At 36.8% G+C, this 27,764-nt stretch overlaps 1 long non-coding RNA gene across 1 annotated transcript; it reads right to left on the bottom strand.

The window, feature by feature from the left end:
- On the bottom strand, positions 1 to 25,877 carry LOC117201439 (uncharacterized). The gene is made up of 3 exons (XR_007470570.1): positions 25,582 to 25,877; positions 4,218 to 4,295; positions 1 to 570 (listed from the first exon to the last, which is right to left on the bottom strand). It is a non-coding gene; the product is annotated as an uncharacterized LOC117201439 (long non-coding RNA).
- Between the last annotated feature and the right edge of the window lie 1,887 nt (positions 25,878 to 27,764).

Here is a 27,764-nt window from a genome sequence, read left to right as displayed (position 1 = left end):
TTTTTGTGTTATAATAGTTTTTTATTTACAGAAAAGTTGGAAAGACAGTGCAGAGAGTTCCCCTATATCCTTCACACACCCAGTTTCCCTGTTATTAATGTGTTACATTACTATGGTACGTTTGTCACACTAAGAAGCCATCACTGGTACATTACTTTTAACTGAACTCATTTTATTCCCATTTGATCTTAGCCAAAAGTCTGCGGAGCTCTCCACATTTTATTCAGAGTTCACTAGTTTTTTCCTATGTCTTTTATGTTCCAGGGTACAATCCAGGACGTTATGTTTAGTTGTCATGTCTCCTTAGCCTTCTCTGCTTTGTGACAGGGTCTCCGTCTTTGCTTATTTTTGATGACTTTCTTTTGACAAAAGCTCTTCAGGTATTTTGTCTCTTGCTGGATGCTTTTCTCATGATTAAACGGAGGTTGTGCATTTTGGGGAGGGTGACCACAGAGATGAACTTCCATTCTCATGACATCACATTGGTGCATGTTGGGGATACATGACTTATCACTGGGTTGAGGTTGACCTTCATCACCTGGCTAAGGCGGTGTTTGCCAGGATTCTTTACTGCCAAATAGAAAAGTAACATCTTATTCATAATGTTAATCTACACATGTGCTGTGTAGCAGATATTTGTCACTCTGTTTGGCTGCCTCATTCTTTGAACCTCTTTCCTATAATAAGAAATTTCTCACCTTGTAAGTTCTTGTTTTGATGGGGCACAAGGCTGAAATGCGCAGCCTTCTTGCAGTAAAAGTGAGGAACTCTTGCTGTAGCAATCACAGGCATTACATCTCTAGAGAGGCAGATGCCATGTGGAACCCACTCTAGTGAGGAGATGGCAGAGACACCTAGTTTTAGAGGCAGCATGACACCTTGCTTATTTGTCAAAAAGGGGTAGAATACTGGTCTTGGCTTTGTCTGAAAGACCAAGAAACTCATTCTAATGGATTCTTTCTAACCACAGCAAAGAGTTCTTCCACAGTGTATTACTACTTATTTTTTAACAATAGGAAAGTCCTGAAGTTGACAAATAATTTATAGTACAATAAAAAGTAAGTCAGAGCAAAGTCAAAGCTGGACTCATGATTGTGTTGTTCTTATGCCCTTGATTCCTTGAGTGATATCTTCCTTGAGTGATAGAGGGAAGTTGTATCTGATACACATGGGTGTGTGTTGTGCAAGCATTATCTGGTATGAACCAAAGTGAGAAATATTTGAACATTTCTGGGCTGGTACACCCTCCTTTATTTGTTTAAAATCCAGTTTTCCAAATAGGCATTTATACTTTTGGACCATATCATATTCGATCATTATCATATCATCTTTACCAAATAATGCTTCAACTTCTATGGCCTTCCAGTTTTTATGAAAAGTTACTCTAAGAATTAGACATATAATTTCCACTTTGACATTTTCTATGTTCTACAACCTTTTTAATGATATAAATACCTCGTTTGTACCTATATAATAAACAATTAAGAATAATCAAATTTGGTTTTCCCGAAATATTTGATACAGTTTTTTGCCTCTAATCAAGGGAAATTTTTAAATTATTTTGACATAATTATAGATATACAGGAAGGTGCAAGTAAATGTACAGGACGGTCTCTGCACTTTTCCCCTTAGAGTCCCCCAAAGTTAACATATTGTATAACTATAGTATGGTAAGAATACCAAGAAATTGACATTGGTACAACCCACAGAGCTTGTTCAGATTTCTCCAATTATACATGCTATCATTTGTGTTTATGTGTATGTATATGTGTATTGAAGTAAAATTATTAACATTTTAAAGTTTCTCTTGGCTTTACTGAATTGATTATGCTAAGTGATAAACTCCAAAATCTCAGCAGCTTAATGAGATAAGAATTATTTCTCATTCAGACAAATGATGCTGTAGGTCACCTGTGTGGTTGTAGGTCACCTATGTGGTCATTTGAAAACTCAGGCTCCTTCTAGCTTGCTGGTCCATCCTCTCTTAAGTCCTACAGTAGGGTCCATTCATCTTGTAGATGGGGAAAGGCCAGGCATGGAAGTGTTGCACATCTCTGTGGCCCAAATTTCACTGGTCAGCACTCAGTCATCTGACTACTCTCAGGGCAAGGGTGGGTGGGAAACATACTGTAGCTGTATGTCCAGCAGGAAAAGGAAAAAGGTGTTGGTTTCCACTACATTTGGTTCCTCGAGGTTAAGGACCAGGTTTTATGTGTTATCATGTCTTGTTGAAAGTATTGGTTACTGTTTTCAGTATCATTTTCTCTTAATCTGTTTTCAAATTTTCTTTATAAATTTAGTTATCTTAAATTCTCTGTATCTACTTTATCATTTTTTTTTGCAAAGGAATGAGAAATGAATAAACTCAGTAAGCTCTAAAGGAGTTAAATAAGTTTTGCAGCATTTCAATTGCAAAAGTCGATTTTTTTTAATTTTTCAAATTCTTTTCTTCCTCGTTCTCCGATATGCTAAAAATTAATAATGAAAATTTATACTGTGACTACATGATAAAAAATATTTGGATTAAAAATAAAAACTTTGATCAATGATCCATATATTAGACTACGTAAGAGCCAAATAAAACATTAGAAATATAAAAATAATTTTACTTCTTTTCATAGAAGATTTTATCACAGTAGTTTACATGCGGAATATGGATCATAATAAGAAAAAAGTCATTTTCTATTAATATTTATGAGGGATATTTTATTTACATAGATTATCTGAAAGTTTCTTTCTAGCTTTGCTGTTCACAGTAATATTGAAAATAGAAGTCTTACAGTATTTCATTGTTAGCAGTAGTAGTTCTATAACCTAATTCCACTGAACTCTGCAACTCTATGAGTTCAATGAGTCTATCTTTTATCTTTAGGTACATAAACTCTGATGGAGATAATGTAATTGAGCCTGCTTGCAAATCTGCAAAAGGGATTTTACAAGCCCTAATGATTGCAGCATGCTGCGGTGAACGACTGAGCTTAATCGTAAGAAAGTGGCCACTTTCCCAACTGTAATTCTTCCAGGAAACTCTCATAATAAAGGAGATAAGAACTTAATTTAAAAAATCATTGTTCCAGGGCTTCCCTGGTGGCGCAGTGGTTGAGAGTCCACCTGCCGATGCAGGGAACACGGGTTCGTGCCCCGGTCCGGGAAGATCCCACATGCCGCGGAGCGGCTGGGTCCGTGAGCCATGGCCGCTGAGCCTGGGCGTCCGGAGCCTGTGGTCCGCAACGGGAGAGGCCACAACAGTGAGAGGCCCGCGTACCGCAAAAAAAAAAAAAAAAAAAAAAAAAAATCATTGTTCCATGGAAAGTCCTTAAATAAACCTGAAAGTCAGTTCTGCTCTTTAACAACTTTTGATTCTCAAATCATTATTTCCCCTGTGTGGTATTATGGTCTTTGTTGTTTGAGTTATTAAGAGATTAAGGCACAATTCTAAGTATCTAGAAATCAGAGAATAGATGGAAAACGTGGCATGTTTATAGAAGCATTTCCATCTGAAATTTTATATCAGTTGTGGATTTGTCAAATATATTGAAGGAATACTGAAAAGAAACCCTAAGTTTAATTGTGAAAATCTATCCGCAGTAGTGTATCTATGTAAATAAGAGGAAGGCTCGATGATCTATCTCTGGTAAGAGTAACGTCTTGACTATGTATGGTGTAAACCCTGAATCCCTGAAGCACATCAGGCTTTCCTGTTCCTTCCCAGACACTTAACATTCCTTTTCTTTTTCCCTTTCATCCTTTTCTGGCATGACAAATACAGATGTGAATATGGTAATCAATGGAGTTTTAAGGGACAAGCAATTCTAGCTGTTTTTCAGAGCAAAAAAATTTCTCACCCTTTTTCTATACTTTAGTACTTTACAAGTTTTATTAACATTTATTAATATTCTTTAACCTATTTTCCATTTTCATGCCGGAAGCTTGTTTTCAAGAATGCTTTAAAGAAAACTTAAGCAGTTTTCTTCCAAATATATGACACCAATTTGCCATGAGTTAATTTTTAACTAGTAGCTGACAATGGGTATTATGCTATGAAACTGTCATCTGGTCATTTGTCTGTCTTGAGCTATGGGATATATAAATCTTGAAGTATGAGAATTTGCATCCTGCTATTTGAGTGAAAGACTAAAGTTGCAGAACGAGAAGATGGTATTTTATCTTTCGTGTGGACATTTTTGATTTTGTGACCTAACTGGGGTGAATTTTACCTTCCTGTTTTGATTCCTCTCCTGGGCCAGATGTCTGCTTCCCATGTTGGCTGATGTGTGTTCAGTGGTTCCAGACTGCTGTTCATTTGAGCCAAGAACAAAATAATTAAGATGAGAAATCTTGTTTAAAAACAGCATATACAATAAAACGAAATACTAAAAATGTTTGGAATGTTTTCAGTATCTAAGACCATGACAACCCTGTTTTGGGCAGGTAATAATTCATTAGTTACGGTTCCCAGTACAATAGGTGAAAATACTATTGGTTTGTTTAGCATTTCTTTGGCTGTTAATACAGTTGGCTGTTTGTATTTTTTCCTTTGTGTACTGACTGTTCTTGTCCTGTTCCTTTTTTATGCTACATGTTGAAACCTTGTTAATTTATGAGTAGAAGAAAAGAGATTTAAATTATTTTTCTTTCATTCACATGGCCATACCCGATTATTTTTCACTGTGGAAACTAGTCTCCTTTAGGACACAGTGTTCTGAACGGAAAACTCAAGAAGGGAAGAACGTATTTTGTGACATTTTGACCAGGAACAAATCACTACATTTAAAAGAGCATGCATTACAATAGACAGGGGTGGATATTGGCTGATGTGTTGGTGTCATAGTTGCATTTAGTTCTGTAGGCCTGCCTTCTCTGCCTCACGCATTGCTTCACTTGTCCCCTAGCCTCTGCCCATGTGGGACCACCCAAGCTCCTGAATGCAGCTCTTTCTGTAGGACCTTAAGTAAAGCCCAAATTGCAGGGTAGGAGGCCTTTAGCTTGCTGTTTGAGGCATGAATAATTTCTCTGCCATCTCTTTCATTCCACTCAAGTTACCATGTGGAATGCCATTTTGGGTAGGTTGGAAATGGTTCTGGGCTCGTATCATAAAAAGACCCAGACATTTTTTGTGTACTTTGTGATGGCAGAGAGAAAATAAGGAAAGGATTCAGGGTTTGACCTAGAAATCCCATCCAAATTGGTTGGGGTTTCGGGTTTCCTGAGTTGTCATGTCTGGGGGAACCTTGCAAATGGGTTGGTAATGAAGCATTTTGAGGGCTGTTGATTTAGAAGAAGGATAAAGTTGTCTTGGGTACGTGGTATCCCATCTGCTTTTGCATTCTATCTTGCATTTAAAACATGAACCTAGTATTGTGTGGTTATTGACATTTAGCTATATTATTAATTCTCATAGAAGAGGGTCTAGGAGAAATTTTAGAACCATGTCTTAATCATGAAAAATATGATTATTATATTTTCCTGAGGAATATCCACTTTTTTGACTGAACTGTGTCCACAAGGTTTTCAATATTTGTCTGATTCCTTGTTTGCCAGTGACTGGTCTGTAGAGGGCTTTAAAACTGTATTCATAACAATAAAAGGCAGCTCTTATGTTGCAGTAGAAAGAGTTGTCAAAGAGGCATTAGAAGCTTGCTTGCTTCTCGTGCAGCCTCAGGGCAGTTACTTGTCGTCTCCAAATCAGTGTCTTCCTATATAAAAAGGAGATGCATTATCTGTAATATCTAACTCACAAGGCTATGATCAGAATCAAATAAAAGACTGAATGTTAAAATGCTAGGTAAAATATCATATGAATGCAAGTTACTATTATCAACTGATAAATAACATGCTATGAGTTAGAAACTTCTGTAAATATCTCCTAATGGAATCACCATTTGGACAAAAGTTTCGGGAGACACCAAAAGATCATGTAGTGTGTGTTTGTTTTTAATGTGTGTTTGCATGGGTGAAGTACATATTTTCCCTCTCGGATTATTTTATCTATCATTTACTCTTATAATAAAAAAAAATCGTTTCAAATTTGTTTCCTGAAAACGTTTTTACTTTTTTGAGATAACAAACCCACTGATTTAAATTCTTTTAAAGCTTGAAATGATCAATGCTATTTTCCTAAAATAAAAAAATGTTGGAAATAAAATATATCTATGCATATATATTCCTACCTATCTATATGTATATACGCACATGTACAGAAGTTGAATTACCAAATATGGCAGGTAATCTAAATGGCTAGAATAAAAAGTACATTCTTCAGTCTTGGTTCATGCAGTGTGGCCACAAAACATTCAGTCTTAATGTCAGTATCTTATTCAACATTCCATTTGAAGGAAATTACTTTATGTTTTGGTCTGGCACAACTGGGCCAGATTCTAAATGACTGAAGGATTAAACTAAAATTAGGAGGAAATATCTAAGTTTCAATTTCTCTTTAAAGGTGTCAGGTAGCTTAATATTAGTGTTACAATTCTGTTTCAGTTTGTTTTACCTATGTTTTCTTTGTAGAAAATGTCTCACAATATACTAATACTGAAACATAGAATATGACATTTCTCCTTCAAGAATCTCAAAGTTGGCTGTTGTACCAACTAATTTACCACATGTAGCCGAGAAACACAGTGTTTCATATTTTACAGATTGAGAAACCAGTGCACAGGCAAGCATTAAAATAAGTGAGTAGGAGGTTAATGTTACTGATTTTACAAACTCAGAGATGAGATCATCAGTGAACTAAAAAAGAAAAGAAAAGGTTAATGTACCCAGCTGATGCTAAAACAGTCAGATGATCAGGTCACTTGGGCCAAAAAACCTGATCAGTTCAGTAAATAAAAAAGTTTAACCATTTTGACTGCATTTCCATCAAGAGGGTCCCAAATCTTCATAGACTTAATTTCCTACTGTTTGTAACAGGTCTGAATTCCTAAATGTGAGAATTTGCCTTTGAATAAAGTAGGTAATTGATTATCCTTTTAAAACATCACATATTAATTAAGCTGCTTCTTCCAGTTGAAATACCCTTCCTTTCTCACAACTTCCAGTTGAAAACTAGCTCACACTCCAAGTGCCACCACACATGCCCCAGAACCCCCAACACAATATTATCTTGCTGTCTTTGAAATCTACCCCTTCATAGCCCATAACATGTACCTTCATCATAATAATTTAAATATTGCTTTCACAATTACTCTTCCCTCTATACTAAGTTCTTGTTGGCAAAGACTCTATATTCATCATTCCTGTAACCTTCAATACAATATATGCTCCAGGCTGATACTGCATATATTGTTTGGCAGATATATTTTAACTTGTACTGAAATATGAAGAATTTATATCTCAGATATACCCCCAAAGCTCCAGGTTTATATTCACATGTATACCATTTAATTTATGATATAAATAGATAAGACAGAGGAAGGGGCAAAATCCCAAAGTACAGTTGCCAGCTAGGTCCAGAGTTATAAAGAACTTTTCTGAATTCCAGAAACTTCTTCTCACATCTCATTGGTCACCTCAAACTGCAATTGATGTTGGGAAATTTATATCTCTAACCAGGTACGTTGGTCACCTTGACAATATAGGGGAGAGTAAAGCAACTAGCAGACTCTAACAGAAACACAAAAGTAAAAGAACCTACAGGAGAGCCTATGTGTAAAGTCCAAGATCAATTCAAGCTCAACATGTCCCAGATCCAGCTTCCTCTCCTCCTATACCCACCCCTTTTGCTGTGGATCCATCTCTATGAATAATATAGTCAATAATCCTGTCAATCACCCAAACCAGAAATGCTAGAAACATCCCAGATCCCAATCTCTCGCGCAAACCCTGAGTTCATTCATTTACTGCAGCTTCAGTTTCTCTATCTCTCATATCTGTCCCTACTCACAGTATCCTAGAGAGATTTCTTGATGTTCAGGTAGTAGTCATTTTTATCACCTTCTCCGCTTTTATATCTGCCCTATCTCCCCTTACCCCACTACAACCACCATCACCACCACTCACCCTCTCCCACCCAGTCTTTGCTCGTTCCGGCCCAGTAACTCTCCATGTTCATCTGGATTTCAGAGAATCTGGCGCCACCTTTTATTTTAAGGATAAAGCACATGACCAATCAGCACCTACTATCCTGAATGCAGAGACTGGTTCCCAGACGGCCACATAACCTTAGCCAGTATAAACACTGAAAATTTATGGACTTTCTCTGTGAATTCTGAGACAGTGACGCTCTTTTCTGTGTGATACTAATACAGAAGCGTGTGGAACTGAGACATGACGGAAGCCGTTTGGGGATCATAAATATTTGCCTGTGATGAAGCCTACACCAGGAAGTGTAGTAGGAAGAGGCAGAACAAAATCAGGTCCTGATGTCACTGTTGGGCCACTGGATTCACCTCTACCTGGGCCAGCTCAGTCTTTGAATCTTTTAGGAATGGAAGATATTAAATTCTATGTATTGAATAAGCAAGTTTGAACTGGATTTTCTATTTCTGGCAACCAAAAGCTTCTTATTGATTTAGTCCAGCAATTTCTTGTTTAATTGGAAGAGGAAAGTATGTAGTCTATTAAGAAGTCTGTAAACTATGGTTATCTATTTGGTGCCTTTGAAAATGAAGGCCAGATTTTGAAATAATTGTTGCTCTGGAACATTTAAAATAGGAAAGGTGGTATACCCTAGTGTTCTGCTTATCAAGGGACTGCCACATAAGAAGGGTGGCCGTTAGTCCTAGTTGACCTAAGATAGTCCCCAGTTTATGCCTCTTGAAAAAGCATAATTATTAATAGCTCCACACTTCATAATCAAGTGTCCCAGTTTGGACAATAAATTAAGTGATCACCGTACTAATAAGGTATCCAAGGCTCAGATAATCGTTTAGTTTGGGTACCAATTACCAAACACATAACAATAATCATCTCTGATTAAAAAGAGTGAGAAGATCTTTACTTGGAAGAAGTGTATATGAACCTCTAAATAGTGTTTCTGGCCACCCCAGCTGTCTCAGCATTCAGCAGTCTTCACACCATTGACCCAGTAGATCACCCCAGCAAAATGAAGGAGGAAAGCATAACTTGAAAGCATCACCACCCCCCTAGTAAAGTAGTTCAGAGGGTTGAAAGTAAATTATCTTCCTGCCAATCGATGTTACTAGAGTGATTTTCAAGCGTTTTAAGTCTTTTTGTTTGTTTTTAATGCCTTAGAACCTTAACTTCTTTTTATTTTTTTCCTCTTTTTAAAAATTTTACAGTTATTTACTGTTGCTATTTGCAATAAGTTGGATGGACCTAGAGGGTATTATGCTTAGTGAAATAACTCAGACAGAGAAAGACAAATAGAATCTTAGTTTCTGATGTAATATTGGGCTGTACCTAGATATTTAGAGTAGAGTAAAATGCCCGTCATCATTATGCTTTTCTTTTCTTTTTTTTTAAATCAATTTTCTTTGCCCATGTGATCTAGTTGATAAAGTCGTAGAATAAGAGTTAAGGAACATAGGTTCACTGCCATGTCCCCATTGTTTAGAAGAGTGACAGGAACCTAATGGCAACACACAATGACTGTTTGTTGAATGGATGAATAGTGCCTGTGGGCATAATTTATAACACCTTAATCCAAGGCCATATAGCCTCTCTGACTTTAGTTTCCTCATCTACAAAATGGAATTAAAAATACCTACTCTATCTACCTCACAAATTTGTTAAGAGGATCAAATGAGTTGTGTGAAAAGCTAGCAAAGATATAAAATTATATACAAATGCGAAATTTAATTAAATACCAAAAAATGTAAATGTTACGAAACATTTAAAATTCTATCCAAGGAATAGATACACCTAAATTTGAATTACCTTACAGCGCTGTGCTGCTTCCATTGATCTTACCATAACTATTCTTTATTTCTTCCAATTTTAAAGCACGTTGAAACAGATCAAATCATTCATCAGAAAAATCAGAATATATATCAGAAAAATTCCATGAAACAATAAATTGAAAAACTCATGATCATTACTGTAACTGAAGTTAACATCTTATGAATTCTCAAACTTGGCAACGATTAGCAGAGTTCTATTTTCCTTAGGTGTCGTAAACAGAAATCTTGATTTGTCACTAACTCAAGCATTTAATAAGATGTTAGAAAAAAAACTTATGAAGCCTTTTAGAAAAAATACTTCAGCATATAGGAAGCACAAACACATTAACAAACCACAGTCATTCTGCTTATACTTTTGGATTAAAACCAAATACAAGGTTTCTAGTGGTCAGATACTTCACTTCAAATTCCCTTTCCGAGGTCCTAAATTTTATAGAAAATTTCAAACAAAAATAACATAGTATATTTATAGAACCAGAACACATGTTAACATTAAATTAAAAAATTAGTAGTAGTAGTCCAGCTTTGCTAAATTTCACCAGCCTTATAGGCAAATGCAAACCTCTCACATGGTGACTTACTTGTGGGGAAAAGAAACAGCCCATAGGATTAAGCTGGGCAGGGGGCACGAGCAGCTGGGACTCATGGAATTTGGATGAATCAAAAAGCACGAGCAGGGCTTCCCTGGTGGCGCGGTGGTTGAGAGTCCGCCTGCCGATGAAGGGGACGCGGGTTCGTGCCACAGTCCGGGAAGATCCCACATGCCGCGGAGCGGCTGGGCCCGTGAGCCATGGCCGTTGAGCCTGCGCGTCCGGAGCCTGTGCTCCGCGATGAGAGAGGCCACAACAGTGACAGGCCCGCGTACCACAAAAAAAAAAAAAAGAAAAAAAGCACGAGCAAAGACTCCCCGAGAGAGTGAAGCACCTGGGGAAGGGCTGAGGACAAGATGTCTCTGTTCGTCCACTGTCCCCAGCCCTTGGTCATTTTACATTAGTGAGAATGGGAAAATGAAAGAAGGTGTGAAAAGTAAGAGTGGTTCAGTGACTGTCAGGGCTTGAATAGAAGCAGAAATAAACGGCCCTGGTTGTAGAAAGATTAGTCAAGATGGAAATGTAAAGACATTTTTATCAAGTGCTTAAACTGAGTACCTGACTGGAAACCAACGACTAAATTCTTAGTAATTAGAAGATTTATTCGTTTGATCCAATAATCAATGTGCATAATTTTGATAAAAATAATTTCACCTCTGCTTAAAATGGGAACGACTAATCTCATGTGCCATTACAATGGTAGACTGTATTAAAGCCCTGTACAAATCTTTCACCTCCAAGAGTGGCTCTGCTCATTTACTGGATAGGTGTTAACTTAAGAGGGCCAGAGGCTAGACTGAGGTTGGACCCTGCATATTGGGGCTGGAGCCCGGGTTGTGGTTTAAATTTCCAGGGGAGCCATCAACACCTCTTTCTGTGGCCAGAAATGTAATTTAACCATTACAAACACATTTGACCCATCTACAATATTAAAGCAAATAATTTGCATTTCTCTACCTTACGAGAGAACGATTCTGTTTACGTTCCATTGCATGCAGGAGCATAATTTGCTGGTTTGAAAGAGTATGATGCAGACAATTTTCTAGCAATTTTCTTTGTTTCTTTTTACAACATTGTAAAAAGGTCCAACTCCAGAAATACCACCCAAAGAACCCATGAGTTCTCACAGAGTGGCTGTGTAGCAAGAAGTGAAGAGTAACAAACAACCTACTCATCAGAAACAGGAAGGGAGATGGGCTGTGGTACCCAAATGAAAGTACAGCTGGGCAGGCCTCTGAGGGCCAGTGGGTGATCTGGAGGAAGATGGAGCAGGCAGGCAGTTAGCAGGACCCAGTGGGGTGGGGTTCACTATTTAATATTGGTTTTGTGGACATTATATGTGCAGACTGGTGGAACAGGTGTGCTCTGTGGGAATCTGGTTATTTTATTGGTCAGGAAAATGTGTTCCATGAACAAATAGTTCTTGTATTATTTGAATTTAAAATGTAATTGTTCGGTGCCAAGATAGGAATTCTGTGGATCTTTACTATTTTATGTATCAAGTTTGATTATGTTTTATAGGATCAGAGTATGTAATTTTATTGACATAAGTTAAGAAAAGGAGCTAAACAGGTTTGCCCATTTTGTCCCCCCAAAAGCAAAAGATGTGGAGAACCTAGAGGAATCTGTTATTTCCCTCAATCTCCTAAAAGTAGGGTTTTAAAAGTCCCTTAGACATTGATCAGAACCATGTGGTAAGCGATTGGAGTCTTAGCTCGCTGCCCCAGTTCGCTGTCACATACACAGTGGAGGATGTGAGTGCTGAAGCCTCTTAAGGGGTTCATTGTCAGTTTCTCTAAAGGAAGTTACACATGTGCATCAATGGGAGAACAATTAGGCCTTTAATTCCATAAAGGATCCATTCCACACAGAATCAATAATGTAGGCATTGTTCAAGATCTCTCTTCTATTGAGCAGGATTTTTATTTTCCCATTCTGTGAAGTATATCATTATACAGCATTTGATATTTTAATTAGTTCTTCAGACTATGATTCAGGGAGTTTCTGATGTTTCATTTAGAAATACCAGATATTTACTATAAGCGACTATGGAAGACTGTGGATGACTATTGAAGTGGAAACAGTAGAATTCTTTTTTCAGGGAAAAGAATAAGCATTTTCTCAATAAAATGTAATAATCAAAAGCAGAATTTAAAGCCTTAGTAGAATGGAAATAATTTCATACAAGACAAATCATTTATTTGGAATTTATAAAATTCCAAGTAAAATAGGTTAACTATAATCTTTTCATATCCATTTTAGACCTTTTTGGTGAGTGCAAATGGTCACTAGATGATTTTTGACCAAATAAAAATAGATTTGTTTCACTTTTTTTAGCAAAATATAACTGAAGCAAGGTAAATGTATATTATTTTAAGCAACTTTTAATATTGAATTCTGTAGAGTCATAGCTCTTTTTTCCTAAGTGTATACTTTATTATATTCTTTGAACTTCCTCTGACATGCACATATAATTCAGTCACTCCTGCTATGTAAGTCTATGTCACATTTTGCATGAGCAGAGTAATGGAAATGTCTTGTTGCCAGTGTACAAGGACTTTCTAATCATATACTGCCAGGTTACAGGAAGTGCTATATACAGGTCTCAAAATCCACAGGGAAATTGATTTAAGAGTGACTGACATACTGAATACGTGTCAGGTAGCATCACTCTGGCTAGCACATTCAGTTTGACACATGGGATCTGAAGGAGGCAGAGCAGTACAGGTACTAGAACCTGGGCTTGAAGTCAAAGACTTCAGAGAAGATTACTCAGGAATACACACTTAGTTGCTCACCAGCTGTCTTAAATGGATTAGTTGCTTAACCTCTTGGTCTTATTTTCTTAATTTGCAATGGGGATAATAATGTTTCCTGAATGATTGTTGTAAGCCTTAAATAAAATAAGCTGTTTAAGACATATAGGCTAAACAATAAATCTTATTTCCTTACACATTTTCTATACCATTTAGCTACAAACATAGCATAAAACAATGCTCTTTTTTTGGATGTATAGTTGATGTACAATATTATATAACTTACAGGTGTACAGTATAGGGATTCACTATTTTAAAAGTTATATTCCAGTTATAGTTATTATAAAATATTAGCTATATTTCTCTTATTGTACAATATATCCTTGTAGCTTATTTTATACCTAATAGTTTTTGCTTCCTTATTCCCTAACCCCTCTATTACCCCTTCCCCCTTCCCTGTCCCCACTGGTAACCTCTAGTTTGTTCTCTATATCTGGGAGTCTGCTTCTTTTCTGTTATATTCACTAGTTTGCTGTATTTTTTAGAGTCCACATATAAGTGATATCATTCAGTATTTGTCTGTCTCTGTCTGGATTTCACTTAGCATAATACCCTCCCAGTCTGTCCATGTTGCTGCAAATGGAAAAATTTCATTCTTTTTTATGGTTGAGTAGTATTTCATTGTATATATATATATCACAGCTTCTTTATCAATTCATCTACTGATGGACGCTTAGGTTGCTTCCATATCTTGACAATTGTAAATAATGCTGCTAGCTATGAACATTGGGGTGCATGTATCTTTTCAAGTTATTTATTTATTAAAAAATAAAATGATGTTCTTTTGTTTCAATCCAGTTGCGAGAAACAGAAGAACATGAAATCATAAAACCATTTGGTGAGGCTACTGGAAGTACCATAAACAATGTTAATATTAGTTTATCATCATCTTTCAGATGAGTGGATTTAGTTCAAATTACAATAGAAATGCATGCAAAGTAATAAATTCTCATTAAAAGGTACAAAAAACACAGATATACCATCTTCTTAGAATTACTATGTGAATTTAATTCAGTTGTTTAAAATGAGGTATTAAAGAAGCCAAGGCTGATTATAAGAACTCAGATGACCTCTCCCCTGATAGCTCTTGAGTCTAAAAATTTAAACCATGGCAGAGAGAGACTCAGAGGAGAACCCTTTAATTATTTGAGACCTCCCTAGTATTTTTTCCTACATTTTATAACCACCTTTGGCACAGGAATTCTGTGGAAATATTGCCTAGGATATAGATTTTGTGTCAAAGCTCTAAAGAAAGAAGTTATATTAGTCAGAATATATAGAAATATTTCTGTATATCAATGTAGATAGTAATCATTATTTGGGGGCTAAGAGAATGTCAGAAGGGCTGAGGGTACCAAGAAAATGGGTGAAGTCCAATATTCCAAATTCTATCACTTTATACATCCAGCTGCACCAAATGAGGAGACACAAGCCACCTCAAGGCAGAGCAGTCTTATGCATCGTGTCCATGCTGCTCTTGTCCATGGAACATGCCCCCTAATCTGTTCATCGTTCTCAAAGTCTAGGAAAATAATTTGCATTCACACTATCAAACATGGAAGTCTTCATTCATCCACCCTGAAAAACAATACGAGCACCATATTAAAATTAGAAAACACATTCTGGTCTGCTCCCCATCCCCTTTTCTGTGTTCTCCAGTTCAATAATGTTAGGCGAGAAATAAAGAGCCTTTCAAATAAGTCAGGCACCTGTGCCTTTTATTCCCCTGGTAACTGTGACCTTGCCCCTTTCTTACAGACATCCTTATAAGAGCTTTAAGTGCTGTCTCATTTTATCATCCCAACAACTCTATAAAAGATAGACCTTTTACCATGCCCATTTTACAGAGGAAGAAATTGAAACATAGGGCTAAGTGATTTACCAAAAGCCATACAGCCAGTAAATGGTGGTGCTAGCGTGTGAACCCATGTTCTATTATTTCAGGGTCATGCTTTTAACCACTAAGTAAATGATAATGTATGCAAATTAGTGCTTTTGTATTTAAAAAAAAATAGTACATATACTAGCTCTCCAGCAAATTTATGGCCTTGTTCTTTAGGCCTTACATCTTCAGATGTAAGGATGACTCAGGGCTGATCAACTCTTCTATAGGAAAATTCAATTCAGTTTACTTAATTTTGTGTATAATTTGATCCTTACGTTTGGCAGAATACTGGTCTCCCAAAGATGGCCAACTCCTAATTCCTGGAACTTGTGATTATGTTAGGCTATATGACAAAGGGGAATAAAGTTCACAGATGGAATTAAGGTTGCTAATCAGCTAACATTAAGATAGGGAGATTATTTTGGATTATCCAGGTGAGCTTAAAGTAATCACAAGGGTCCCTACAAGTGAAAGAAGGAGGCAGAAGAGAAGGTCAGATTGATGTGATGTGAGAACACGTCCCTCTATTGTTGGCTTTGAAGATGGAGGAAGGTGGCCACAAGCCAAGGAATGCAAGTGACGTCTGGAAGCTAGAAAAGGCAAAGAAACAGGATTTCTCCTGGAGCCAACAGAAGGAGCTTTGCCAACACCTTCATTTCAGCCCAGTGAAACATCTCAGACTTCTGACCTCCAGAACTGTAAGAAAATAAATTTGTGTTGTTTTAAGCCGCCAAGTTTCTGGTAATATGTTACACAGCAATTGTGAACTAACACAATCCTGAAAACAAATAGGCAAACAAAAATCCCTGAGGATGTTCATTTATGGAATTGGTGTAAAACAATTTACGATGTGGGCAAGGGAATGCTTTCAGAGGCCTGACGCAGACTCCAGTGTTCACAGCATCTTATCTTACTCTTGCCTTCACAGCTCTCCCCGAGCATCAACGCACATTTAACCAAACAGAAAGTGCATGTTTGGATTGCTTGTGACTTAATTTAATCTTAATCTAATCTTTCTCCTTATTAATTAGCAACAGTACAGAAGATCTCGCTTACCAATGGGCTTCCTCAAGCCAAGATTCATTCCCTTGAGAATAAGAATTCATTGAGTACAGTAATTAAGGAAAATCGGCTGCTCTGACCAATCATATATTCCATAGGAAACTTATCATATGCATCTTGTCTATCATTATTTCAGTAAAACACTATGAATCAATGCATTGTAGCTGAGCTATTTATACTGAAAACAAAGGTTATAATCACTTTATGGTCTTCAGACTATACACATGACTAAAATCTGAACATTTTATTAAATTGTGAATTATTATAAATATCCCAGTGCCTCACGTCAGCCACAGAAACTTAATGACAAACTGTTTCACAGAATAATCGTATTTAAATCACAACATTGTAATTGTATACAGGAAGGGTCAGCAAAAAAACTGCTCTTGGAACAAAATCTGGCATACCACCTGATGTTGAAAATAAAGTTTTATAGGAACACAGCCACATCTGCTTGTTTACATATTCTCTATAGCTGCTTTCACACAGCAGTAGCAGGGTTGAGTCATGGTGACAGTGATTGTATGTCCCACAAAGCCTAAAATACTTACAATCTGACCCTTAGTAGAAAAGGTTTTCAGACCCTTACAATACAGACAAAACAATCGCACAGATATTGTCTTATTTTTAACCTTAAACATTTAGTTATAATATAGAGTGTGATTGAGGCTAATTCCTCTAATTTCCCATGTTTAAAACTCACTTAAAAATTCACAAATATCGGGCTTCCCTGGTGGCGTGGTGGTTGAGAGTCCTCCTGCCAATGCAGGGGACACGGGTTCGTGCCCCGGTCCGGGAAGATCCCACATGCCACAGAGCGGCTGGGCCCATGGGCCATGGCCACTGAGCCTGCGCGTCCGGAGCCTGTGCTCCACAACGGGAGAGGCCACAACAGTGAGAGGCCCGCGTACGGCAAAAAAAAAAAAAAAAAAAAAAAAATTCACAAATATCAAGAAAATTAGAAATGCAAGATATTGACCAATGGTTTACTAGTTTTCATGAGGAATCACCCTAACCATAGAATTAACATGCTGGATTAAGAAATGTTCTTTGGCTAGTTTATATGTAAGCCTCTGGGAGAGCATGAAATGACCAGTAAGGAAAGAGGCAGAAGTGGGTCCTTTCTACTCCAAGAAAAACTCCATTGTCATCTGCATGTCTCTGGGAAAAACTTTTTTGAACATACATGCCAACTAACAAAAAGATGAGCTGAAGAAGAAACTCAAAAAAGGAAAGGGACTTTTGAAATAGAAGGATGATAGTACCATTAATACAACTGAAAATATATTTTAAAATATGCTTAATGAAATAATAATCCAATGAAGATAACCAGGTTACATAGCTTGAAACTGTAAAGTAGAGAGATGGGAATAGTAATAGAGTGTTGAATAGTATTGATATATGCAGTAGTCAAAATTATATTTGATGTTGATAATTAGAAAAATATGGATAAAAGCTTAGTTCTCAAAAACTTAAACATTACTATTACGTAATTTAAAATATTACATACATATGATTCTCATGGAAGAAGATTAAAGTAACTAAGTCATAATTAATATAGAAAAATCAGAAGTCAAAGAAAATGGCAAGTGAGTTTTATAATTCAGACTGCCCGAAAATGCACTAGGCATTTGTCTGTTATAACCTTAAGCTCTTAATATTGTTTAAATAAATGCGGACAAAGAATGATTTCATACATAAAAATATATGACAAATAAATTACCAAAGAGAAAATTTAAATATTTATAAATCCAAAATATGTTTTTTTGAGAAAAAACTAGCAATGAGATAGAAAAACTAATGAAAGTTATAATAAAATTAAGAAAAATAGAAAACAGGAGAAGCACAACACAAAAGCAGAAAGGAGAATGTGAAGGTATCAGCAGTTACAGAGATTTGTTAAGTGTAAGGAAAGCCAGATAATGGCTTTTGCTCATTAATTTGAAGAGATGCACAAAGTAGACAAGCATATTAAAAATAAAAATTAGTCAAAATAAAGCAAAATCAGAGAAAAAGAAGTAGAGATAATCTAATAAAGATAGAAATAATCATATAAATAATTGAAAAAGTTTTCAAAGAGTTACATATAAAAATAACTCCAGGTTCATCATAGGACATACATTCGAATTTAAATATAATAAACTGGGCTTCACTGGTGGCGCAGTGGTTGAGAGTCCGCCTGCCGATGCAGGGGACGCAGGTTCGTGCCCTGGTCCGGGAAGATCCCACATGCCGTGGAGCGGCTGGGCCCGTGAGCCACGGCCGCTGAGCCTGCGAGTCTGGAGTCTGTGCTCCGCAACGGGAGAAGCCACAACAGTGAGAGGGCCGCATACCGCAAAAAATAAATAAAAAATAAAATAAAATAAAATAAATATAATAAACTGTTCCAAATGATTAAAAACAATGCACAGCCATTGCTTCAATCATTCGTGAATCAGCATTATCATGATACTAAAAGCTGACAATAGCACAAAAAAATTACAGAGCAATTACACTTGTGTGATACATCAATTCTAGATAAATACATGATAGGTATATTTCTACAGTTCTTAGAAAGAAGTATTCACTCTAATAAAATAGAATTTATTCCAGGAGTTAAAGGATGGTATATTACAACATTTATTAGTATAGTATATCATTATCAATAGATTAGAGAATAGATATATGATAATAGCAATAGTTTTTTATGTGTTTTGTGATTAAACGTAATGCCAGTTCATTATTAAAAAAAACAAAACTAGCTAAAGTAGGAATAGAAAGCTCCATACCTAGTATAATAAAAAGTATCTTAAAGTAATAGCCAGATTCATACTTAATTAGAGATAGACAACTGCTTCCCAAATTGCCATTCTTTGGTGCACAAGTCTCACACGCTGTTTTCTTAAACAAAGGAGACTACTTGATCAATAATTTTGGGAAAGGTAGCCTTTTCTTGGTGCTGTATTTTAAAGTAATTGAAGATTCCAAGAGGTGTCAGGAAATAGATCAGACTGTCTTGTTTAAACCAGCATTTTTCAACCTAAGGGATCAGAGAATCTTTTTTTTTAGGATTCCGTTAATTATATTCCACAGAACATGCTTTGGAAAATACTTCACCAGATACATACTTATTGGTACATGAGTGAGAAATAAAGTTCTCTTGTATTTAACTCTCTCTACGTGAGGCTATTTGGTACTGAAGGTTACTATATTACTGAGAAGAGTTGCTGGTTCTATTGTCTCTACATATATCCCAAACCTGTTTAATAGTTTTCATTTCCTGCCACAGCCTTTGTTCTAGTCTCTATCATCCTTTACCTGAATTACTGTGAACACCTCTAACTCATCTTCTTGTTTCCACTCCTGTTTCTCTACAATCAGTTTTCCACAATGCAAGTAGAGAAGTTTTGGTTTTTTTTAATTGGGAATCAGGTAACATCTGTTACGGGTTGAATTATGTCACCCCAAATTCATGCTGAAGTCTTAACCTTCAGGACCTCAGAACGTGTCTGTATTGGAGGTAGGACTTTTAAAGAAGTATTTAAGGTTAAATAAGGTCATACGGTTCAGTACAACTGGTGTCTTTACAAGAGGAGATTAAGACATGGACAGGCACAGAGGAAAGACCATGAGAAGATGTTCAAAAAAGATAGTCATCTACAAGTCAAGGAGAGAGACCCTCAGAAGAAATCAACCCTGCCAACACTTTGATTTGGACTTCTAGCCTCCAGAACTGTGAGGAATTAAATTTCTGTTGCTTAAGCCATGCAGTTTGTGGTGCTTTGTAATGGCAGCCTTAGCAAACTAATAAAATGTCCATGTCTTGTTTAAAATATTTCAACAACTAAATGCAATCTAAACTTCTTCCTCGGGCATAGAAGCTGCTGCATTATCTGGTCCTCTCTCATCCTGCTTTTGTTCATTCACCTCCAGCAACACTGCCTTTATTTCCTTCATTAAATATAGGAAAATCCTTCCTGCATCAGGTCATTTGTACTTGCCCTTCCCCCAGTCTAGAAAGCTCTTCCCATTGATCTTACGTGACAGAGCTTTCTTATCGTTCAGAATTCAGCTTAAATGTCACCTCCTCACAGGGGCCTTCCTGGCCACTTTTTCTAATGTTCTCCACACTCACATGACAATACCTTTTAATTTTCTTCCCCTGATTAATTTTCTTCATAGGATTCCTCAGTTCTGAAATACTCTTGTGCATTTATAATTTAAGCTCTACATTAGCAGAGACATCTGTTTATCACTGTCTATCTGGAGACTGTAATGGTTACCGGCCCATTGCAACCACGAAAAAATATTTGTTAAATGTAGTATCCAGGTGCCCTTGAGAGCATTTTTGATCATTGCTCATCAGGATATAAATTGGTACCATCTTTGTGAAAAGCAATTTCCCATTATGTCTGAAAAGCTTAATGATGTTCATATCTGTTTAATCTAGTAATATCCTCCTAGGAAAATAATTTAAAAAATCAGAGAAGGGAGTAAAGATGCTATAGAATTATATATAATACTAATACATATTATATATGTACACATATATAATATGTATTAGTATTATATATATAAAATATGGTATACTGTGTATATACAAAAATTAGAAACATCTTAATTGTCCAACAATGGGGAGTAATTAAATGAATCATTATATCACACAAATGACAATATTCATTCCATCTTGTTTTGGTAATTATACTTCCCAAATCTCTCCCCATAAGAGATTGGGTGCTCTGTATTCTCTTAGTCACAGGATAGACATTTGACCCAAGCTAGGCCAATGGAGTCTTTCCGTCAAATTTGAATATTTTCAGATCGATGGAAAGAAGAATGAGATAGTCATAGTTTATTCACTTCATTGCAGGTCCTTAGACAGGAACTTGAGCAGTTTCTGCTCATAAGTTTCCCCTAGATTGCTTGGCTCCTGCCGTGGATGAGACCATGCTGGGTCTACTGTTCTGCCTTCTGCTATCAAAATATTTAATTACTTCTGTTGGGGCTTATGGCAGGCCAGCCCAAAACATGCAAAAGCAGTATATTGATTATTTTGAGTTAAGATTACTTAAGAAACAGCCAGTGCAAGAGGGACACTTTGACCCTCCTTGCTGTGTCCCTGAAAGCAGGAAACAAATCTCCCATACCCTTGTTGCCAGAGATAGGGAATTTGGGGCCAAAAAGCCTATGTGAACATACTTTGTTACTTCTTTACTAATTTACTATTCCAAGCCCAAACTCTTGTTTAGAGTCTTTATTAATTAAGGACCCTAAGTTTCTTTGTCCAGTCAATTCCTCACAAATTTTTTGTTTTTTCATCTAAAAAGTATAAAAGCTGCCTGCTCTGGCCACTTTTGGGGTCTTACTTCTCTGAGACCTCCATGTGAGCAAATTAAATGTTTTTCTCCTTTTGATCTGTCACATGTCAATTTAATTATTACACCAGCCAAAAGAACTCAAGAAAGGTAGGGGGAAATTTCCCCCTCCCTGATGCTTCTGTGCTTGTTTGTGAACAGCCATTGCCCCGAGAGCCCTTCATTTCCCCCCTAACTCAGCCTTTCCTCCAGGACCCCGTGGACGGCCCCAAAATTGAGCAAATAACGGCGTAATACCTAGCCCAGCAGCACCATGGCTGACGTGGATTCTGAAAGATACAGTGCCCCATGCCATTCACATTTTTAAATGTTTCGAATATTATTTCTTCTTCCTGTCCTGAGTCCCTCTGATCTTGTATGTTCATGCATATTTTTCCTTTAGTTTTATATTTGCTATGTTAATTCAGTATTTGTGGCTGACAACTTTATTTGATGTGCTCTAAGTTTTGTTTTCAACTAAATCATGTTTGAAAAGTTGGAAAATTCTTAATGTTAAGTTAAAAAATAAGCATACAGAACTATATGATGCCTACATTTATTTAAAATATATTTTGAAATATTGCCACTTATAAAATATTGAGATGTATACATACATACAATACATGCCAAATACAACAAAATCTTATAATGGTCATTCTTTGGTATTGGAGTTCATAGGAGATATTTATTTTTTCTTCAAAAATGTCTGCATTTGTGTGCGTGTGTGTATGTGTGTATGCTTTGATTCACTTTGTTGTATAGCAGAAGCTAACACAACACTGTAAAACAATTATACTCCAATAAAGATGTATAAAAATAAATAAATAAATAAATAAATAAAATTAGTTAAGATGGACTATATCTCCTTCAAGAGGCTTCCCTGTATCAGGTACTGTTGGAGGTTAATTTACATCCTTATAATTAATGATTACAGTACGTGTTTTAAACTTCTGTCTAGATGAGAATTAATTAAATGATTTCCTTAAGATCACAGGTTATAAACAGTTGAATGGAACAGAAAACTATGTACTCTCACACCTATTTCTTCCACTAAACCACCTTGCCTAATGAATATGTGAAGTTTCCTGGATTAGAGCTACAAATGATTCTCTGTTACTATTTTAATTGCACACTTTGATCTTCTCTACCTCACATCTGTTCCATATTTATCAAATTCACAATGTGTAATTCCTGCTGACTGTGCTGATAAGCTGACTGGATGTTAATTTACATAGTCTTACAAGATGATAAATAATATGGTTACCCACAGTTTAGAGGTTATGTCCATTCTCAATTTACACAGTTGTTTAGGAAAAAATAGTCCTTCAGCTGTCACTGGCCTTCTCTGTATTACTGGAATGTACCCGGGGACAGTTTCTACCTAGGGGGCATGGTAACACAAATGCATTTGATTTTAAAGGCAAAAGCTGGGAGACATGGTGGTATTATCATAGGTAGTTTTTAGCTAGGTTTCTTTTGGATGAACGCTTTGAAAAATACCACATGCCATAAAATTCTGGAAAAAAAATCTCACTTCACAATGGTGAATTTGGTTTACAAACCAGCAGACAGAAAGAGTTATGTTCAACAGGAAGCCTTCTGGTGACCCATAGCTAGCGCTGGGCCTGGCTGCACATTTAACCCAAGGAAGAAATGCCTCTTGGATGCCTCACTCCCCAGCATGGAAGGTACTGAAGGTGTGTAGATTAAATGGTGCACAGGTACATTACTGAAAAGTATATTATGAAACGTTCTGAACTTCTTTTCCGGAGGAAAAAATGCTCAAGTTATTGTAAATACATGTATTTTGAAGTGTATTGCAGTTACATTATATATTAGTAGCCTTAGCAAGTTCACAGTTTGATAATAGGTACAAATTACTTAGGGCCATGTGCCTACCTCTGGCCAATTGAATGTATGTAGCATTGCACGTGGCCTCTGAACTTGTCCCTGAGATTCTCTGCTGTTGATCTCTCTCCCCTCATCTCCAGGCCAGACTCAGAGTAGCCAACGGAGTATTTGGAGCAGCCAATATGTGGAAGGGGCCTGGGTCCCTGAATCACCTTGTTGGCCACCTGACAAATAATTAATTGACATGAATGAGAAACAAACTCGATTGTGACAATAAATACACACACATATAAAAATATAAGGATATTTTATACATCCGTACTATACAAAAATGCCCATAATGTCTATAATAAAATAAGGAACTCTACAAATGCCATAAGGAAAAGAAACATCCTACTGGACCTGAATGAAGAGGAAATCCATCTAGTGTGACTGTAACTCAGGAGAGGCACTCTTTTCTAGGAAGCATTCTCTGACAACTCATTCTTGACCAGAGCCTCGCATTTGACCCTGTGTGAAGCCCACTAGCCTTGCTGGTCTGATCCCCCAGCTACACAGTCAGCTGCGCATGGCAGGGCTGTATCTTATTTATCTCTGAGTACCTAGTACTTGCTTAGTGCCAGAGACGCAGCAGTCTCAGCAAATGTCTCTTTAAGGAGTGATATATGAAAATGAGAAACACTTCATGGTTAGAGAGAGCAGTAGAGATGAAATTTGTTGGATAATAGAATTTTGATGAGTGGAGACTGCGATGAAGAGGATGTTTCAAAGCAAACAACCTGAGAAAAGGGCAGAGCAAACAGCATGAACAAAGGGCATAGAAGCAACACTCTATGATATAAGACAGGCTTGAGGACTGTAGATATAACAGGAAAGGAGTCTTTGGTATTTTATTTCTATATAGAAATTTATACTCCCTCGTGATTATTAGCAGGATGAGTCCAAACTTTCCTCTACTGGTATTTGCTTCCATCTTTAATACATGTATGGCTGTTAGTGTGTGTACGTAAATTTAGATGAAAAGCAGAGAGAACATAGATAACATTCTCGAATATAAAACCATGTAAAATTACAGTTTCCAAATGACAATGACATCTTTGTGTAGAAAACAAAGTTGATGAACATTTTAGTAACACTAACTTCCCACTCTGATAATTGACAAATAAGAAAAATGCAAAACGAAGTATCATAATGGTATTGTAGATATCAAAATAATTTACCAATAAGATTAACATTTCGTTAAATAGCTTGCTTTTTACTAATAGATCATGTAAAATCACTTATTTGTTCAAAGTATACTTTTATTAAGTGTGTAGTATGAGTCAGGCACCATTCAGACTGCTAGTTATGCACTGGGAATACAATAAACAAGGCCCCGTCTTGTTTGGGAATTATAGTATGGTGGGGTAAATTGGGAGGGAAATAAATTGTGGAAAATGATAGATCGCTATGAGTACTATGAAAAAAAGCAACAGAGTGCAGAGTTATGAAATAACTGTGGGAACTGCTTGGATAGAATCAGTAGAAAGGCCTTTCTATCAAGGCAGCATTTAAGATAAGACATGTGAGGCAAAGAGACAGGCAGGTAGAATGGGGAGGTGTGTTCTAAGCCCAGTGGCTCACAGATGTCATTTATCTCAGCTATTGATCAGAGTATCTGCCCTTTCTTCTTTCCTTCCCCAAATATTTGGTGTGTTGCTCTATTAGAGAAATCAATGTGCTTAGCGCTTAAAGAGATAGAAAGTGGATCAGACACATTTCTTATCTTCAGGAAGCTTAGAGTCATGGAGGGATTGTAAATTTGAAGTTGTGACTGACGGTGGAATGCTGCAGCCAGCTTCTACTACAAATTAGGGTGTTTTTCCCTCCAGAGGGTTGGTGGTTAAATATTTATCAATACCCCACTGGTCGTGAGAAAAACTGACTTAGAGGAGGAACAGGGACTGTTCCCTGTCTTTGGTCTCTATGGTATGCTACTATCAGCTGTTTAAATGGGGTATGACTTTAAAAGAGCCGAGAAAGTATTAGGTTATAGCTCCGTCTCGATTTAATGCAAAGCGCTTTCAGAAGCAATTACGGTTGGAAACTTGAGACTGTAAACTTGATAAGATCACGGACAATATGGCTCTTATTCTCCACTCACCCTCAGCATCCACCGTACCTGTGACCATGGCTCACCTGTGTTTGCTCTCCCAGACACTCTGTCCGTCACACTCTCCATCTGTCCCATCCGTCTGTCTTTCTTACAAGTATGGTGTAATATCTCCCATCCTGGGAAAACAATTCTTCCTTTACATGCTCATCCTTCCGTAGCTCTATTTCTTCATCTCTCGTTCTCCTGAGAGTATTTTCTTCTCTGTCCCAGAGTCCTCATTTCGTATTCTCTTTCAAATCAGCTGCAGGCAGCTTCTGTCTCCACCACGTCACTAAACTGTTCCCTGTGAAGGGTGTGAGTACAAAGGGTGGTTTCAATCCTGGCCTTCCTCAGTCTTGCAGGGGAATTGGGCACAGACAGTGACTCATCCTTCTTCAAATACTTGCTGTGTGAGAGGCACGTTCTCCCCATTCTTCCCCAGCTCAACGCCCACTCCTGAGTCTCCGCAGCTGTATGCTCATCTGGATCCCAAATCCCAAATTCAGCTGTTCTCCAGGGTTCAGTCATCGAAAATCGTTCTTCGCTGTTTACTTTCGCTGGTCTCAACGGGTTGATGACTCTAGAAAAGCCCTTCCATAGACTGGCCTCTGCCTCGCTCTCTATCATGCTCTCCTGCTCTTCTGACTCTCCACCCTCAATCACACAGGGCTTCTTATTTTTGTCCTGAAGAAATAAACCCGACTTGTTCCTCAGGACCTTTCATTTGAGATTTGCTCTGCTTGGAGGACTCCAGACCTATTTCTTCCATGACTTCCTGTCCTGCCTCATTCAATGTTCTCCTCAAGTGTCATCTCCCTGAGAAGCTCCTCTAAAGTGGCAGCACCGTTGCCTGACGATTATTTATTTTTCTTCATACTGCTTATTATGATATTGCACTATTTAACATATTTTCTAAGATATCAATCAATACAATATTATCTAATATACTGCATACTACTTAGCATGAAGTAGAAAAATATAACATTTCACGTATAACATAATATGACATAATAGATCACTACAATGTAAGCTCCATGAGAATGAAACTTTCCTTCCATCACCTATAAACAACAGTGCCTGACATATAGTAAGAACTTTTGTTTTTGTTGTTTTTTATTATTAATTTTTAAAAATTATTTTTTATTTATTTTTATTTAAAAAATTTTTTTAATTAAAAAAATTTTTTTTGGAATGACTGAAAAAAATTACCTAAAAATCAGTGATCCTCTTCTAATTTTTTAACCCTTCCTCACCTCTCCCCACCCCACTTTTTTCCACTGAAGACACAATGCTCACCTCTAGGCCATACAGCAGTAATTTATGGGGACCAGAACTTGAATCCTGCTCTTTTCATTATGTTTTACTTCATATCCATTTTCCCCCCATTATAGTGCCACCTCGAATTATAATATTTTTTAGATGACACCCATTCACTTATCATATGGTCCCTCACTGGCAGTTTCTGGTCACAGGATTTATTTATCAGGAAGATCGATTGAACATCTACTAGGTAGCCACTCTATTGGTGCTTGAGATCCAAAGACAAATGAACACTGTTCTGGCATTCAAGGAACTCTCTGCCTTACACAAGCACAAAAATATTGCAATAATTTCTTGGAAAATGTTTCATAATCTGCACAGCAAAAGCCTCATGTTTCAACTTTAAAAATTCTGTTTGCAGAATTAATTGCACACACATCCACGCAATCATAACATACACATATGTACTTCATAACAACCTTAATTGTATGGATGGTTGATATTAATTTTTCTATTCTTTAAGTAAACATCAGAACCAGATATAACCACAGAAACACCTGGCCTCAGCAGAAAAAATTATCTCATCTTCTTATTTGTCAAAGCGTGAGCAACAAAATCAGATGCTAGACTAGGAAACAGCAGCTTCACTTGTATCTCCACACAGTTCTTGCCCTTAAGAGAGTTAATGGAAAGTAAAGGCTTTTTTAATTATACACTTTTTCCAACTTGGAAAACTTTTTAATACTTGTTCTTCACTCTGGATATCAGCTATTTCTTTCACTGACTTGCATTATCTTTCCATATACACATTTTTTCCAGGATCATATTTGTCTGCAAATAACCTCAAAGGTAATTTATTTTGCAAGTTCGTGTTTGATCTATGTGGCATGACAAATAGCTTTCATATTATTTAGCTGGCTAAGATGGAAATTTGAAAAGGAAATTCTATTCGACAGTCTGTCAGCAG

The sequence above is a fragment of the Orcinus orca genome, chromosome 12, assembly GCF_937001465.1.
Source record: "Orcinus orca chromosome 12, mOrcOrc1.1, whole genome shotgun sequence".
Lineage (NCBI taxonomy): Eukaryota > Metazoa > Chordata > Mammalia > Artiodactyla > Delphinidae > Orcinus > Orcinus orca.
This window is presented reverse-complemented; position numbering and strand designations above follow the sequence as displayed.